This window comes from Paroedura picta, chromosome 4, assembly GCF_049243985.1.
Source record: "Paroedura picta isolate Pp20150507F chromosome 4, Ppicta_v3.0, whole genome shotgun sequence".
In the NCBI taxonomy this organism is placed as follows: domain Eukaryota; kingdom Metazoa; phylum Chordata; class Lepidosauria; order Squamata; family Gekkonidae; genus Paroedura; species Paroedura picta.
This window is the reverse complement of record NC_135372.1, coordinates 100,305,755-100,320,265: the sequence shown is the minus strand read 5'-3', so window position 1 is coordinate 100,320,265 and position 14,511 is coordinate 100,305,755. Positions and strand designations below refer to the sequence as shown.

The 14,511-nt window shown below is 45.0% G+C and overlaps 1 long non-coding RNA gene across 2 annotated transcripts in view; it reads left to right on the top strand.

Moving 5' to 3' along the window:
* Window positions 1–14,511, top strand: part of LOC143836013 (uncharacterized) — a 150,202-nt gene that overhangs the window by 60,132 nt on the left and 75,559 nt on the right. For both annotated transcript variants that reach the window (XR_013230456.1, XR_013230455.1), the window contains exon 2: window positions 9,276–9,481. This is a non-coding gene — a long non-coding RNA (uncharacterized LOC143836013). The remainder of the gene's footprint in view (window positions 1–9,275; window positions 9,482–14,511) is intronic.

Below are 14,511 nucleotides of genomic sequence, written 5' to 3'. Positions count from 1 at the left end.
CAAGCACCGAGTCATGTCTGACCCTTGGGGTGACGCCCTCTAGCGTTTTCATGGCAGACTCAATACGGGGTGGTTTGCCAGTGCCTTCCCCAGTCATGACCGTTTACCCCCCAGCAAGCTGGGTACTCATTTTACCGACCTCGGAAGGATGGAAGGCTGAGTCAACCTTGAGCCGGCTGCTGGGATTGAACTCCCAGCCTCATGGGCAAAGCTTTCAGATGGCTGCCTTATCACTCTGCGCCACAAGAGGCTCCATGAAGTACACCTTCCAAAATAGCCATTTTCTTTAGGTGAACTGGCCTCTGTTGCCTGAAGATCAGTTGTAAAATATCAGAAGATCTCCAGCTACCACCTGGAGAATGGCAACCATAGTTCTAGATTGTTTTGTGGGCTTTGGACATCCATTTATTTGGGTACATTTGTCCCACTTTTCTTCACCCAATGTCGACTCAAAGTGGCTGACAATATGAGAAAAGGAGACAGCAGGTTAGGAGGTACAGAGCAGATGGTAGCAGATCTTACCCACCATGGAAATGATCTCTCCCTGTGCCATCCTTTGATGTAACATGTAGCTGTTCCTGATTCTGCTGGGGCAAACAACTTCTGTTAAGCCTAACTTGCCCGATCCTGGAAACTTTTAAAATTTAATTATTGTCATTTAGACCCATTATGCACGGGGGTTTTAGCCATTCGGGGTGGAATGGCGGCGACTAAAATCACCGATAACGCATGGTGCCAGCTGCAACTGGCTGCAGATTCGATGCATGCCATCGAAAAAGCCGCGTTAGCGGAACGGGGAAGAAACTGCAGCTTCCGGGTGACTGGGGCGCAACGAGAAGCGGCGCCGGGATTGCCTCGTGCATAATCGGTTACTCTGGGTTTTGCCACCGTTGCATCCCGTCCCATGCATAACCGGTTTGCTTCGCTTCTTCCCCCTCCATGTTTTCCATATGACCCGAAATCGCCGTTTCGGTGGCCGTGCATAATGGGCCTTAGAGAGCAATCTTAAACAGGTCTACTCAAAACCCTACACAGTTCTGTTCAGTGGGACTTACTTACAGGAAAATGCTCTTAGGATCAGAGAGTTACACCTTTCTAAACCTACTGAAACCACTGGTTTTAGAATTATAGTATGCCTTTCTCTCTGAGACTCAAGGTAGATTACCAAATTTGGCATGGCAATAGAAACTGTATAAGACATGACATAAAAATGCAAAAAAAATATTAAAGAAATTGGAAAACAACAAAGTAAAAACAAGAAATGCTTACAACAAAAAGTGCAATAAACTATAGCCATTATTCATTTATTAAAGTATTGAACTCAACAATTCCATGAAGATTCCAACCACAGTTACTACTGAAACATTAGGGACTAAAACTAGCAGACCACAGCTTAGAAAACCCACAGCAGCCAGTTGATTCAACCTGTAAAAGCCTTCGGCTATCTGGAGTTTCTGGTTTGTCTTTGAGGGAAGACCCATGTAGAGAACTTTATAACAGTCTAGCCTTGAGGTTATTGGCCAAATCAACCTGGTCAAGGAAGGGAAATGGAAACTTGCACCACCCACTGGAGAGTTCTGGATTGCTGTCGACGTCATGTGGAAGCAGCACTAAAACCCACAAGCAATGAGAGGTTGTCCAAGGGCAAATTCCTCAATACTGATAGAGGCTCAAGACATGTAAAACATGATGAAACATAATTTGCCCAACAACTTTAAAGGGTAGTATTAATAACAATGTCTCCATTCACTATACCCTCTACTATACTCCAACCACCACAGCAGTGCCATATATGTTTTTTTTTAACAGCTCAGTTTTGCAGCTTTTTCTAAATGTTAAAAGCAAGGGAACTTTCTTCTCATCTTTGCGAAGGTTATTCTAGAAGAAAAGGGGGGTGCAATTGTAAAATAATGTGAATGTGTCACAGCTATTCATACCTGCTTGCAGGAAGGGAAAGAAAGAAAAAGAAAATTGGTTTTAGGAACAATCTGAGAAACTTGGACACTTTATACCACTCACTAGATTTTGCCAGGAGATAGTAGAAATAATATTCAGCAAATATAAAACATATACTCTTCCTAGCAATTTATCTTCGCTAATCCTATTCTAACATGCAGTGCAAAGTTAGATAAAAGAATCTCAGGTAGTATAACATAAGCACATTGTTTACACAAGATCACCATCTGTCTCAAGACAAAACAGGGTCCACAAACTGGGTTCCAATTGTCTAGAAGTTCTTTCCCTTATTTTCAATGTGCTACAGCTTCTGCTTAACATATTGATTGTACAGGGAAACCATTTAAGAGGTGAATATTAGAAGTGAAAGGAATCTCCGATTCAGGCCTGACTCAGGCCTTCCATTGCCCGGAAGCAACGGAGCACAGATATATCCACAGTCCCTTTTTTGCCCCAGGCGACAACAGGGCCTTGGTCAGGGCAAGCCTATGCAGCAAGGGAAGAGTTGAGCTATCCTCTTCTTCTTTTGACAACTGCCTGGAAATAAGGGAAACAAAATGGGGGAAAGCTTGGAATGGTACTGCGGAAGTTTCTTATCTCTATTAATGATCTTTCACAGGAAGCCTATGGACCTCTCATAGGCCTATTATGCACGGCCGCTGAAACGGTGGCATGGAGAACAAGGAGGAGGAAGAAGCGAAGCAAATGCACGGGACGGAACACAACGGCGGCAAAACCCAGAGTATCCGATTATGCACGCAGATACTCCGGAGCCACTTCTGGTTGCGCCCTGGTCCCAGGAAGCTCCACTTTCTTCCGCATCTCGCTAATGTGGTTTTTTTCGGCGGCATACATTGACTTTGCACCCGGTTGCCGCCTGCAGTGTGCATAATTGGTGATTTTAGCCGCCGCCATTCCACCCCGAATGCAGACTTTCCACTCCGTGCATAATGGGCCATACTGACACTTTAAAGAACAAAGTCAAACTTACAAAAATAGCAGTAGAAGCAGGAGCTAATAGCAACATCAACAGCATTCCAGCACTGTGTGTGGCAACTGTACCCACTAATCACAGCACTGCTTACTAATAATACCATTAAGTATACACAGTAGTCACTAATCAATGTAGCAAATGGTGAACATTTCTGTGATGTCACCTGCACACAGGAATAAAAAATAATTTCCTTAGGCCCAATGACACTTCTAACATGACATCCCTAATCTATTCATTCATCTATCCATGATGCTGAACTACCCTCACCAGGGCAACATTCCCACCTTTTAGGTGGGCCATCAGCAAGAATGATTTTTGGTGCAAAAAGAAAGGGGAGAGAAAGAAGCAGCCTAAAACCCACTCACAGAACAACCCCCTAGCTACAGAGCCAAAGGAAACAGTCGTATGAAGAGAACCAGCTCATAACATGTGGCCTTTTCTTCCCAATCCAATATGGACCTAGCCACACAGATCAATACTGTATGGTTTTGTCTTAAGGTCTAGCATGGGGATTCTCAACCTTCCTAATGCTGCGACCCTTTAATACAGTTCCTCGTGTTGTGGTGACCCCCAACCATAAAATTATGCAAGTGTTCTTTCACAGAAATGTAACCAAAACTGACCAATGGTGTGAAGATCCATTGTTCATGATTGTATATACATTGTTTTTTTCCCCTGGGGTTTCTCAGTTCAGTTCTGCCTCTTATCCCACTGTGCTGATCTTGCTCTTTTCCACAGCTCCAGACAGATGAACGCTCTATCTCGATCTACCCCTCAAGGCTGTTGTGTGGATGGCACACCCCCCAGCCTATTTGTTTGCCCTGCTGCAACCCCTATGAAAGAGTAATTCGACCCCCAAAGGGATCCCAACTCTCAGGTTGAGAACCACTGGTCTAGCACAATGAATGCAGGTTTGATAAATATGAAGTCCTGGAGTCCAGAGTATGATCTCCCCACAAAAATGGCTGGGAGGAGCCAAACACACAGGCTCATGTCATCCAGCTTGGATTTTACATACTTCTGGTAGCCTGCCCTTTGGCTTTTACCCCACTCAGCCACACCTCCCCTATTTTCATTTGATTGACTGGTGTATGTGCTAGCTACAATTGTCTCTGCAGGTATTGCCCCACTCCCCTCCCCCTCCACTGTCTGTGTGTTCATTAGCACTCCCACAACCATTTGATAAATGAAATTGTCAGCAACTTTCTGACCTGCCTGGCTGACAATTTCATTTATCAAATGGTACATGAACCCACAAGAGGTTCAGCCATACTGGACTTAATACTGACCAACAGGCAAGAGTTGGTGGATGAGGTGAAGGAGGATGAGGTGGATGAGGTGAAGGAGGTGGGGACCCCAGGGGAAAGTGACCATGTCCTCATAGAATTCCTTTTGAGATGGGGAAGCAAGGAAGCTTGTAGCCAGATGCGGACGTTGGATTTTCGAAGGGGAAACTTTAATAAACTCAGAGACATGTTGAGTGTCATACCATGGACGAGAATGCTGGAAGGGAAGGGAGCTTGTGAAGGTTGGCACTACTCAAACAAGAGCTATTGCATGCTCAATCAATGACTATCCCAGAAACACGAAAACACTGCAGGAGCTCTAAGAAGCCTATTTGGATGAACAGAGAACTTCAAGAGGAACTAAGAAAGAAAAGGGAAATGTTCAGGAAATGGAGGGAAGGACAGAGCTCTAAACAAGAGTACCTACAGGTTACTAGGCACTGTAGATTAATCATCAGAAAGGCCAAAGCTGAGAGCTAAGATTGGCCAGGGAAGCCCACTGTAACAAGAAAAGATTTTTCAGTTATGTTTTCTCAGTGAGGAGCAAACGTAAAGTAAAGGAGGCAATTAGGCCCACTGTTGGGTGCGGATGGACAAACTCTAACGGAAGATGCAGAGAAAGCAGAAAGGCTTAGTGCCTATTTTACATCTGTTTTTTTCCCACAGGTCAAAGTGTTTAGGCACATCTAGAGATGGCCGTAGCCAAAGGTTAGTGTCTGGGTGGCAGGTTGACATGGACAGAGAGGTTGTCGAGAGGCTGTCATTTGGAGGAGGAAAGGATGCTGTTCCCATTGGCTACAAAGGACACGCAGTAATGGGTTTAAACTACAAGTACAACAATATAGGCTAGATATCAGGAAATAAAAATTCACAGTCAGAGTAGATCAGCAGTGGAATAGGCTGCCTAAGGAGGTGGTGATCTCCCCCTCACTGGCAGTCTTCAGGCAAAGGTTGGATTCACACTTTTCTTGGAAGCTTTAGGATGCTTTGGGCTGATTCTGCGTTGAGCAGGGGGTTGGACTAGATGGCCTGTATGGCCCCTTCCAACTCTATGATTCTATGATTCTATGAAAAGTGGAAAGGCAGGAATACAGTGAATTTTGGGGGTCCATCCTTTTCATGTTTACCTGTACTTCAGTTATTCAGCTCAAAGCAAGTAATGTATGTATCTGAGGATGACCAGGCCAGTAAAAACTGGTGTGACCTAATCACTTCCATAACTGATGCATGGAAGTTACAAGCTCACATCAAGGAAAGAATGGAATTCATACCATAGAATTTCTGGCAATTCCTAGAGAGGTATGATGTTCTTTCTGGATTTTTCCTGGAAGTGACATCATGGTATCACTGACAATATGACCCCCATAATGCCCACACCTCCTGCTGGTTGTCAGGCTGGATGTGGAAAACCTATCACCGGACTTTACAAGAGAAAAATCTAGCCGGACAAATCTATTGCAATATCCTATTTAATTAAGGGCTTTATATGGTCCATTTTCTTTGGCATCTCCTGGTTACTTCATGGCAAACAATAGACTGCCTGATCCATTGTAAATCATGCCACAGGAACATAAAAGAGCTGTAAGCACAGCCTCAATAAATTAAAAAGAGCAATTGGTACATCACATGGCATAAGAAAGTTTGGGATGATGGCCTAATGGTTTAGGTTGCAATGCAGCTGGAAGAAGAATGAGCAGAGCTGTTATTCATTGGGATTTATGAATGCAAAAGAAGAAACATCTTGGAAAATAGTTTCTGTCTTGCTCACTCAATGTGTTTTGTAATGAAGTTTGCAAGCCATAACATTTTCAATACTTCAGTGATTCTTCCCTCTTACATCTTGCAGTGTGCCTCTAAGAATTAGTTGCCTGAATACTGAATGTCAGACTCAGCTAAAAGAAATTTAGAAATGCAAGGCAGTATTCTGTCCAGACCTGCCCCCTCCTCACCCTTTTGCTGACTCGCTCTTCTCTGCTGCCATTTCAGGCTTCTCCTCCTCCACAAGTGCTGCTGGAAATGGTGGGAAGAGAGCAATGCACTTTACACACAACTCTCTTCCACCTGTCAATCAAGCCAGGTAGCCAGCCCCTTTTCTCCATGATTTAAAGGTCCACCAATGTCCACTACTTTTTTCTTAAATGTATACATTTGAACAGCCAGTTGCCCTAAGTTAACTACACTTATACTGAGAAAGTGTTGACCTTAGCAACATTCATGGCTGCACATGTAGGTTCCCCCCCCCCCCACACACACACCCTATTCTGCCAGTCTGTGCACCTGCATGGCTGCCGCTGCCCCCCTCCCCCGGCAAACACACAGATGCTCCCCAGTGAGGGCTTGCTGCTGCTGCCTCCACGGGGTTCCCTTGCTGTGGGTGGCCAGGATGCCTGCCTGGGGGCCTCTCGTGCTGGCTGGCTGGCTGGCTCTTGCCGTGGGCTTAGGGGCCCCCTACCCTGCCCTCCCCCAGGTGCCTCTCAGCTCTCTGTCTTCTCCAAGAGAGAGAGGGAGGGGAGGGAGGGAGGGAGGAGAGAGCGCCCGCCTCCCCCATGTGATCTGACAGGGAGACTTCTTCAAAGGAGATAATTCCAGGGGCAGGGGCCGGGCAGGACAGGAGAAGAACTTTCTCTGGGGAGGCTAGGGGGGAGATGGCAGGAGCTTTAGAGAGGCATGCTTTGTGCTACATTTGGAAAAAATATCTTTCTGCCATCGCCTGCGTGCTTGTCCACTTATTTGTTGCTTGACATGCTCCAAGATATGAGACATTTAAAAAAAAACTGTTCCTGTCCCTGGGAGAGGGGGATGGAAGTGAGGGCGGGATGAGGCAGGCGCCTTTCATGCATTTGAACCTCCATATCTTTCTTTGGCTGGTGGGCTGCTGGTTGCTCTCCATTAGCTAGCACTACATAGGTTGGTGAATCCACTTTTTGGGATTTGCCAGCTAGCATTTTAAAATGGAGAATGTAGCCAGCCATTTACTTCCCAGACACTGCATGTTGGCAATATCATATGGAGGGGCCGGAATATAACAACACCAAAAGGTAAGTATTTCACTATTTTTAAAGGGTGCGGAAATTCCCAGTCTTTCCAGCTCATAGAAACATCTCATCTCCCAACAATTCAGGAATGTTCCCAGATGAATGATCACACCAGGGGATCTGCTGGAATTATAACTCATCTCCAGTCAAGAGAGATCAGTTCATTTGGAGAAAATGGCTGCTTTGGAGGGTGGACTCCATAGCATTATACTCCACTGAGGTCCACTGAGGTATTTCATAACCCAGAGCTGGCAACTCTAGTAGTCATGGTGGTTGCTTGAAAAAAGTATATCAGTGGAAAGAGAAGACGTATTTTTTGATGGTAATAACAGTGCTTTGGAGAAAAAAAAAGATTCCTGTTTGTCTTTGAAATATGCTTGTATCAAAGCACACTATCTTAAGAAATAGACATTTTAAAATATGTAAATATAACACATTTCAGTGGAATGGTCAATATTCATGTACTAGTGGGGGGTTTTCTTTGAAAAGTACTCCAAAGTAAGGAGACACTTGCTTATACTTTCAAGTCGTCCCCCCCCCTAGACTTTAAAACGTTCAAAACATGCTTCTAGAGAACCGTAGACACTGAAATTCAGGGCCATTCTGCACATCTAAAAACATAGTGTTAAGCAACCACAATTACTTAATGCTATAAAAAGTGTGTGCCCTGCCATTTCTCACCTCCTCGCTCTCTCGCATTTTTCTCCTGCTCTCTGAAACTTCCAGGTACTCCACATGGCTGATTAAAATGGCTGCAATACCAGCAAGTCTCCCCATGCCTGTCAATCATGACAGCCAGCCAATCAGCTTTCTCCTAGATTTAAAGGGAAAGCTATCTTTTTTTTAAAAAGTACAACATCATTGCTATGTCTATGCATATAATCATAGATGCATAGTTTAGCCAGCCCATTTTGAAAGTTTGACACTTGAAGATGAACAGAAGGGGGAGGGTTTGAGAGGCATGCTTTGTGTGCCAACTGGTGGGTGGAAATTTTTTTTGTTTTGCCTCTATGGACCAACACTTATTCGTTGTTTCACGCAACTTGCTACAAAAAAAATAATAAAAGCCCCATTCCAGGGAGAAGGGAAAGAGAGGCGGGCATGTGGGTGGGCACTGGATCACGCTACTTCTGGCCACTTTGGTTACGCACAGCGATTTTGCTAGTGGTTGGGGAATCCACTTTATGCGATTCAACAACTATCGCTTTAAAATGGAGGATGTAGCTGCAGGTTTGCTGCTGGAACACTGAATGCTGACGATGTCATGTAAAACATTTTTAAAAAGGAATCTGCAAGTGGTAACCCTTTCACTACATTTTCGGGGCGCGGAATGGCCCTGAGTTTCCTTGCCTATCATGGGTACTCCACCATAGATTCCTCCAACAGTCAAAGTTCAACACTTATCAGTTGTCTTGCTGGGACACCTGGGCTTGGCTCTGGCAGAGTACTGCTTGACATGCTGCAAGCTGTTGCAAAATCAGCAACTATGCACATGTGTGCTGTGATCTCTCCAAGGCCATGTATAAATCAGGGGAGGGGGCATTTAGCAAGTGTCTGTACCTCACTGAAAACTCTGGAGGGACTGGGGAAATATTGAGCTCTAACCATGCAAAGCTGAAGACAAGTGTGTCTGATGCCTTCCTGTGGGCTATTTACGCAGCTCTGATTGATTCCTTGCAACCTGTAATTATTTTAGTGGCATTTGTTTTCATGCTGTGTGTGCATTTCATTCTCAGCCTGCGGAATGCTTATTTCTGTACTGTTAAAGCCACTTTGGTTATGGAGGGGAGTGAGAGAGCCACCCACCCGCTTTGTGTGCCTCAGCAGGCAGCAGACGCTCATTCCCCAAGAAGCAAGTTTGAGCAGGAGTAGATTTTACTTTGTTGATGCTTGCCTCTTGTTTCCTCCTTCCCAGTTGTTCCTCTCTGGTCCTTTTTCTTGCAAGTGCCAGTATCAGTCCATATTATTCTCTCTCCTTTTTATTCTCTTCCTGTTTTTTTCCAGATTGCATATCCATCCCATGATGGCTGACTGGCATATCAGGAGGAGTCAGTGCTAATGTCAGTGAGGGATGCAAGCACCAGTTCTCACCAGATGCCTTGGCACCGAGTGATGCCTATTGTGCCAGCCCCCCCCCCCCCAGTCTGCTTTCATCTCAGCTGGCTACAGGCTCCTACACCGTTATTCAAGTAAAGTATCAGCCAGAACTGGTATGATCCTGATATGGTACTCATACATAAATTCTTTTCATGTTTTGGTCAGAAGTCTCTAGTAGTGCTACTATTTATTTACTTTGGGGAAAATTCATATGCTGCCTCTCTAGAGACCTGCTGGATATACTTCCATTCAGTTGGTCCTAATTTTGAATGAATATGCTGAGTTACCCCTATAGAGCCAGCTTGGTGTAGTGGTTAGGAGCGCTGACTTCTAATCTGGCAAGTTGGGTTTGATTCCCTGCTCCTCCACATGCAGCCAGCTGGGTGACCTTAGGCTTGCTGTTCTGACCAAGCAGTGATATCAGGGCTCTCTCAGCCTCACCTACCTCACAGGGTGTCTGATGTGGAGAGAGGAAAGGGAAGGTGACTGTAAGCCACTTTGAGACTTCTTTGGGTAGAGAAAAGTGGCATATAAGAATCACCTCATCTTCTACTTTGGTTTAATAACTGCTTCCAAATACCTTTGGGTGCTCGGGTAGAACTTCAGTGGTCTTCTTCTCTTTAGCTCATTTTCCTGACAAGCATTAATTCATGTGTGTGTGTCCCCCCCCCCCAATATAGACTTCTGACCTGGCTGAATACAAAATGTAAAGACCTCTGGAGTTTCCAAGTAGCCCACCAAGTGCCACATTTTTGCTTAATCCGCAGTAGCTAGCTACCATCTATCTGCTACATTTATATCTAAGTAGGCAGCAGTTCCTGGTAAACACAAAACCCAGGAGTAGTTGGAATAGATGAGAAATATGTGATTGTCTTTCATATGTAATACAAAAGAAGTGATTATAAATCTCAAAATTCTCTTCTCGGTGTATTATATATCCCATTGGCTTTAAAAGTAGTGGGTTAGAAAGAGCTTTAAAATTGGCCCATACTGGAGTCCCTGCATTTGAGGAAGCTGAGTCTTATAAGTCACCACATTATATTTTTCTCTCTAGCCCTTAGTTACTGGTATTCAGTTGGATGGCATCCTTATTCAGTTTTTCCCCTGGCAAGGCAGGACAGAGAAGTATTTTTTCTTCCCTAGCCAGTTTTCTCAGTGTGCCTTAGCTAAATCCCCCAGAAGTCCTTGCAGCAAGCAGCCCAGGGAAGGTGCCTCTGTGAGATAAAAACCCTGCTACTGCTTTCTTGCTGCTTGTAGTCCATTGAGCCAGGAAAGCCATGCCAGATTTCCTGCCCTCTATTCCCATAAAGATAGCCAAGGCTCAGTTCCAGCACCTTGCTCTATGCCAGGCATTTACCAAAGCCAGAACAGAAGATCAGGTTCAAAAGCCAGATGCCAGCTGTATTTCAGTGACTTCAAAGATGGGAATGATTCAGAAGTTTATTATATACATCTGTATCAGAGATCACAAAAGAATATAGTACTAAGCCAGCGTGCAAGGAGAGACATTGATTTGTGATATCACCTTGCATGTCTGTGTATAGCGTATGTATTTTTAAAGAGGGCTTTGTTAAAGCAGAAAGGAAGAATAGGGATTGCCTCAATAAATACAAAAAGCCCCTTTGCTGATAAGACCCTAGCTTGTTGGGGACTTTTTCACATGTGATTAGTATAGACTGGCTCAGTCTGTTTTGGCTGCAGCTTGGCGATGATAGTGCAGGTGTCTGACTTTACTACCCATCCAGATCAGTTCACTGATTTATTGTGTCCAATTAATGCTAATTTTCTCAAGTGAGAAGTGCTAGAGCTCCAATTTGTGTAGAAACCATGCTCTTTATTCTACGTTTATTGGGATGGGTGGTGGCAAAAAATACTTTGCATTTAAAACCTAAATAAAACGTTGTCTTATTAGGATTGCTTTTTGCTTTTCAGAAGAGTTATCCACGGGTAAGTAAGGTTGTGTTTGGATCTTAGCACTCCATGGGTCCTTCCAGTAGCTGTTGTTGCTTCTCCTCTTTGCTAAAGTTTCATCTAGAGTGAAATCTTACATCTCAGCAAATCCAAGCAGCTCTGAAAAGCAAAGCCATAAATCAGGGTGCTGAGCAGACTGCTCAACAATGACAGGCCCACCCAGCGTTTCTGCAGGGCCTCAGCCATTTGTAGGGAGCACTGACAGATGGTGATAAATAGCTCTGGTCCAAGCAGTCTACCTGGCAATCATATTCCTTTGGCTTTAAGAATGCAGCCTTGTTGGGGTAGAGACTCAGAAGAAGGCACTTAAGGCTATTGTATTACCTGGAGATGAAATTCTGACCTCACTTTTAGCTTTTTGGATTTTTTTTGCCATTTAGTAAGAGAGGCCAAGTTTATAGCTTTAACTTCTCCATAGCAATAGTCACAATAGCAGAAATAATGCAGAGGCAGACTTACAAAAGGGCAAGTATTAGGCATGGCTACTTTGTTGATCCTTTCATTACTGATCTCTAGATCCCAGCACTGGCTGGTTAAATATTTGGTTCTCTATAAGGCACAACTGGTGAGTAATTTCTAAAACAGCAAATGGGTAGAACCCAAGCCTGCCTGATATTAACTGGCAAAGAATCTGGACTGTAACTCTAAACATCCAGAAGAAGTTCCTGACAGAGCGGTTTTTTTAGTGGAATAGGTTTCCTTGGGAAGTGGTGGGTTCTCCATCTTCGGAATTTTTTTAACAGAGGCTGGATGGAGAGGATGGATGGATCTGATGGACAGGCTGATTCTTTGAAGGTTTAAGGAGGTGGCAGGTTACAGTGGACGAGTGATAGGATTGTGACTGTCCTACATAGTGCAGGGTGGTGGACTAGATGACCCAGGAGAACCCTTCCAACTCTATTGTTCTCTGATTCTATGATTCTAATTGTATGGGATCTCATTAATTGGTGATGACTGAATGGCTGTCCATGTTTAGAGGCATCTTTGGGTTTATTTTGTATTGCATCACATGCTCTAGAACTTGTAACCGTGTGTCCTCCCTTTCACATATATCCTTAGGCATGCATGAACTTGGGTTTAGATCATTTAACTCGGGGGGAGGGGGTGACCATGTCCTCTTAGAATTTCTTTTGAGATGGGGGGCCAAGGAAGTTTGTAGTAAGATGTCTGTTAGACATTTATAGGGCATACTTTAATAAACTCGGAGACATGATGGACAAGAATGCTGGAAGAGAAAGGAGCAAATGATGGGTGGGCTGTCCTTAAACAAGAGCTATTGCATGCTCAAGCCATGACTATTTCAGCAAGATGGAAACATGGTAGACAAGAAGCCTATTTGGATGAACAGAAAACTTCAGGAGGAGCTAAGGAAGAAAAAAGAAATGATCTAGAAATGGCGGGAAGGATAGGCCTCTAAATAAGACTATCTGCAGGTTTTTAGGCCCTAGCCATCAGAGAGGCCAAAGCTGGAGCTCAGACTGGCTAAGGAACGAGCTTCTGGAAAAGCTAAGGGCCCTGCCAGAGTTACCAGCTTTCTGCAGGGCCATGCGTATAGTTGAATCTGGGCTGTGGTCCTGGAGTTCCCATCAGGGGATCCCCTAGAACCAATGAGATCAGGACACTTGCCCCTAATGAAAGAATGCACGCTGGACAGGAGAGGAGATAAAGGGTTAATTTTTAATGAATTGCTATCTTTTATGTCTGGGGATTTTAAGGGTTGTTGTTTTATTCTTTTACTAGCTTCAAAGCCCGTTCCTAAGAATGGGCCTTGAAAGGTTCCCCTCCCCTGGCCTCTGGCCAGGCAGCTTAAGGTGGCTTTGGGCCTTAGCTCACAGCCGGATCAAGTGGGAGTGGGCAGGGGCTGGCCAGCTCGTTAGCAGGCCCAGGACAGAGCTCCTTAGCAGGCAGTCAGCAGGCTGGGAGTCCCTCGTTAGCAGTGCTAGCCTAGCAGGCCAAGAGGCCCTCATTAGCAGGCCCTGCTTAGTAGGCTGGGAGGCCCTCGTTAGCAGGCCTTCCACCACAACACTTTGCCCAAGGCCTTCTCCCCTTACCTCTTGCTGGCTCCAGGCACTAAGGTGCATCTGAGAGCAAAGAAGCTAAAGTCCAGGGATAGAAGATGGGAGCTGCAGGGGCAGGGCCCTATTCCAACTTGGACAGCCGGACACGTTCTACTCCCCAGGCTGTTTCATAAATATATAGAGGAACCCTGGATAAGGATTGTAAACCACCGTGAGTCTTTGAGAGCGGTAGTATATAAGTTAAAATATTAAACAAACAAATAAACAACTACACTTCTGAGTAGCATTTTGTGTGAACAGCATCCTGGGATACTTGTGGACTATAAGCTAAATACGAGCAAACAGTGTGATGCAGTGGTAAAGAAGGTGAATGCAGTCTTGGTTTGTATCAATAGAGGCACCACGTCAAAATCACAAAATGTCATAATCCCACTGTATATTGCATTGATCAGACAACACCAGGAATGCTGTGTGCAGTTCTGGAGGCCTCACTTCAAAAGGGACCTGGACAAAATTGAGAGGGTTCAAAGGAGAGTGACAAAACTGATCCGGGGCCTGGGGACCAAGCTCTATGGGGAAAGGCTGAGGGACTTGGGAATGTTCAGCCTGGAGAAGAGGAGGTTGAGAGGGGACATGAGTGTTGGCTTTAAGTATTTGAAAGGTTGCTTATTATTGTTATTGTTGTTGTTGTTATTACTATTATCTGCCACTCCAGAACCGGCTTGTGGCGGGTTACAAACATCCAGTTTAAAACCCCATTAAAATGGACACAAAATACATGAAATACAGTAAATCAGACAACATGGTGGAACACCCCCACCCCCACCTCTAGAGGGAAGCGGAAGGAGGGACAAGATAACCTAAGTTGCTACTTGACACCAGGGGGGCCCCATCGATCTTCCCCACTGCCCCAACCTCAACCATAGACCTGGCAGAAGAGCTCTGTTTTGAAGGCCCTGAGGAATGCCAAAATGGCCCGCAGCTCACCTGGGAGCTCATTCCACCAGATCGGGGCGAGGACTGAAAAGGCCCTGGGGCTGGGATCAACCAGTAAATTGTCACCTGCAGAGCACAAGGCCCTGCAGGGGGCATAGGGAAATAGGTGGTTCCTCAGGTATGTTGGTCCCAACCTGTGTGAAGGTTAGAACCAAAAC